The sequence below is a fragment of the Sinocyclocheilus anshuiensis genome, unplaced genomic scaffold (assembly GCF_001515605.1).
Source record: "Sinocyclocheilus anshuiensis isolate Anshui unplaced genomic scaffold, SAMN03320099.WGS_v1.1 scaffold799, whole genome shotgun sequence".
In the NCBI taxonomy this organism is placed as follows: domain Eukaryota; kingdom Metazoa; phylum Chordata; class Actinopteri; order Cypriniformes; family Cyprinidae; genus Sinocyclocheilus; species Sinocyclocheilus anshuiensis.
Window position 1 is genome coordinate 376,032 of NW_015548231.1, and position 4,311 is coordinate 380,342.

A 4,311-nucleotide genomic window follows, 5' to 3' on the forward strand; every position below is an offset into this window, starting at 1 on the left:
ACTGATACTGATATTAAAATTATAATTAAACTTTGGAGTACTACTTGTGAACAATGCACATTTCTTGTTATTAAGCATAAAATGTGTTTTAATGTCACTATTGATGAGGATTGTATGATCTCTGAATAATATTGGTCTTTAAATGCAAGATATAGTGTACCTGAAGCATACTTGCAATAGTTTCACTTTAGCAGAATCAAATATACTTCAGCATATCTTTAGTTGTACTTCAGCTCTACTTCCACACAATGAAAGTGCATTAAGTACAAAATTAGCTGTTCCACTTTAGCAGACTTTAAGTATACATTATACCAAACATACAATTGCAGGGTATTTTTATTAAGCACGTAATGTACATGTATATACTTAGTATGAAATAAATGTATTTCAAATACATTTATTTAGTTTTTCAGGGCATCTTCATCATATTATACATTTTTACTGAAATTATTTTTTTTCATAAGATGGTACATTTTGAATGGTAGTGTATCAAAAAACATTTTCACAAAAATATAAAGCTGTGCAACTGTTTTTAGTACCAAATAAGCAAATTAAAATGATTTCTGAAGGATCATGTGACCCTGAAGACTGGAGTAATGATGCTGAAAATTCATTTTTTCCTGTCTTTACAGGGGAAAAAATCCATTTTAAAATATTTTTAAATACAAAACAGTTCTTTTAAATTTTCCTTTATTTGTACTGTGTTTACTGTAGCTATTTTTTCATTAAATAAATGCAACCATCGTCATCATATTTTTAACTGATTGTATTGCTCCAATAGAGCATCTGCAATGTTTTTAAGCCACAATTAGTTCTTTTTTAACTTTGAACATTCAAAGTCATTCTCAATTGGACAAACAACTATGTTTTTTTTTCAGGGATTGAGTTTAACTTGAGGGTTAAGTTAGAATTTCATATCAAGTAATGTAATTGTAATTTTATTTTCTAATTTATTCATTTAATATTTTACATTAATTCTATAGCTATAATGTGTTTGTGTCTGAGAAAATGCATATATTTTGATTAGACTTCACATTTCACATACCTCTGTATATATTACACACTGTGTATTGTAAATTGTGTTGTATTGTATGAATACTGTATGTATATCTCGTACAATGTATGTAATGTTATATAATGAATAGCTAATTCCTTATAGATATAAATTGGCCAGTAAATCTCAGTTCTGGTTTTGGTTGTGCAAAAAGTCTTTCAGTGTTTAAGAGCATTGTTTACAATCAGAAAACTCATAATTCTGACAACTTTTGTTAAAATTTCTGCACCTCAAAAATAGCATAAATAAAAAATCTCTATTTCATTGATTACTTGAAACAAAATTGTTACTGATAAACAAACAAACTTTAATTCCTTTATTCTACCAATAATTTCTGCTCAAAGCAAATGATGATTTGAATGACGAGGTAACAAGACTCTCTCTCTGTGATTAACTGAGCAAACGATAGTGAGATGCCGAAGTCCTCGTCAAGTCTGTAAGCGAGGTTCTTGTCATTAGCATTACTGCTCTCACATAAAACATCATCATCACTACTGAAGTCCTATCCTCCCGCTGCTTTAAGCCCTTTTTTTTAGCACGCTTACACACAGAGGCTGCTGATAACTCCATATATTCAAAAGAGCACAACCCTTTCATCTGCATTTTGTGCATTGCCCTATGGGGGATTCTTCACAGCCACAAAGCCACCTCTGACATAATATGACTCAGTATCTTCACAAAATAAGCCTGACTCCATGTGACATAGCATATACTAAAGAGAGTAAAGTGAATGTATTAGAACTGTCAGTAATTTTATTCAGCTTTGATTTGGTGTTGTTTGGATACAGTACCATATTGTCCTAAAGAACCCTTTTATGCTGAAATGTTTATTTTTGTTAGAATTTAGACGTTTTTATTTTTTTTTATTCCTGCCATTTGGTTTTTAAAATCTGTCAAAACATTCTTTCAAAGCCACATCATTATTGTTTTTCTGGAGCTCAATCCAATTACACAGGTACTTGATATCCTTCTTAAACTTTTAATTGGAACTTCTATTCTCTTCTACACGTGTAATTGACAGAGAAATGTAATTTATTATTCATATTGTTAGGGTTTTCAATAATTACTTGGGTTTATTCATTAACATATTCAGTCAAATCACTTGACATTTTCCTTGTAATACTGTGAAGCGCTCACATACTGTCCATTCACAACGGCTACTTTTGACCTTTATAAACATAATTGCTTTTACTTAAACAAATAGAAGAGACACAATGTAACAATTATATTGACTCTCACACTACACTGTTTCACTTTACCTTGGACTACATTTCCCATCTGCCTTTTCATAGTCTAGTCATAGTCTTGTCTTGCCTGTTTTCCTGTGTTCAGATTCTTGCCTGTGTTTTTCGGATTACCCTTTTGTCTCGCCGCTCGGACTCTGTTTGCCCCTGCCTGGACTACTGCTGTGAACCTGGATTAGCTCTTTGCCTTGCCCTGTTGGATTACGTTCGCCGTTGATTGACCCTCACCTGTTTTCTGGACTACTCTTGTGTCTTGCCCACAATATACCTGTTTGCCATTGTTTGACCCTTGCCTTTTTTGTGAACACGCCTTTGAATAAAGCTTGCATATGGATCTGCACGTCTCTCGTCCCTGTCGTTCCGTTACAATGTTCAGTCTCAATTATCATTTATGTATTCAGCTAATAGCTATAGTTAAAGCACTGTAATGCTACAACGTCAATAAAAAAAAAAAATACTTAATTGTTTTTTAAATCTAAAATCCTGACAGAGGTATTATAAGACCAGTCAGAGGAGTAAAAACACAAAACATAATATTAATAAATAATACTAAATAATTATCTTCTACTATATTCTTTGTAACACCACAAAGGTTCTATAGGACTTTGTTCTTTATGGACCCTTTTAAAAAATAGAATCTGTTCTATAACCCGGTACTGTTTTGAACCATTTCTCTTAAGAATGTATATATTATACAAACACATTTTTATTAAATGTAATATTAATTTAGTGGGTAAAACAATTGCCCAGCTCATCTGTTAATGCTTTTTTTATTCTTGGGATCTAGAGTAGGACAGCATCATAGATCTTCATCAGCCAAATGAGAAGCAGCTTGGCGTTACTGGAAAAAGCCATTTCCTGATAAACTTCTTTTGTTTTGGAAAGGTAAATGTGTAATGTACAGTAGAGTAGACATAACTGTGGCTTATTATTGTGTATTTCGGAATTGTTGACATAAGTGATATGCCATTGCTCTTTTACTGTTTTAAAAGCTTCAGCTTCAGGTTGCCAGCTGTCGGTTTCTGTGATATCAGGTTAGTTTACTCATGTGTTGTCTTTACACAGTGTGTTGTCATTTATAATTCTACACCATGCTGATGTAATTGATTGCCATCATTCTGAAGAAATCAGTAAGAAGTTGTAATACTGTGAAAAGCCTCTGAACCTCTGAAATATTGTTCTTTTAGAAACGGGGTCTATCTCAGGAGCTGTGGTGCAATGCACAAATCCAGGACAAAAATTCAAATCTGACCTGGGTCATGGTTCTCTTGCCCCCTTTCTCACCCCAACTTTCCACTCTTCTATAAAATAAAGGCACAAAAATTGAGTCCATTTTGCCTATATAACTATTATAACATCATATAAGAGTTATGTGAGAGATATGAGTTATGATATGTATGATAGCTCTTCTCTGCCAATTGCATTTGTCAATGCAGACAATGCAATTATGTTTTCAATCGGAGACTGTGTCGGCCCCTGGAGAAGGAAATACACACTACTAGCAGAAAATGTTAGCCAGTTAGAATCATGTGATCTATGGTCTGTAGAGTGAGGTGTGTGCCATGTTTCCATTCAGATCTGCATGTTAAAGGGGCTCCTAATAAAGCTTCACTGAACAAACCTGAAATAAGTTTAATGACGCTGCATCAAAGCATCTATGTGACAAAATGTTATGACTAAAATGTCTTTTGTTAGTTTGGGGGAAGTTAAAAAGCCTTATGTATTGGTTTATTACAAAAACGCAGCTTTTCACTTCACAAGACTTTAATTGATGGTCTGGAGTGGTGTGGATTACTTGTGGATGATTGTGGTGTTTTTATCAGCTTTTTATCAGGACTCTCATTCTGACGGCACCCATTCACTGCAGAGGATCCGTTGGTGAGCGAGTGATGTAATGCTACATTTCTCCACATCTGTACCAAAGAAGAAACAAACCCATCAACATCTTGGATGGCCTGGCTGAGGGTGAGTAAACTGTCAGCAAATTAGCATTTATATGTGGACAGTTACTTT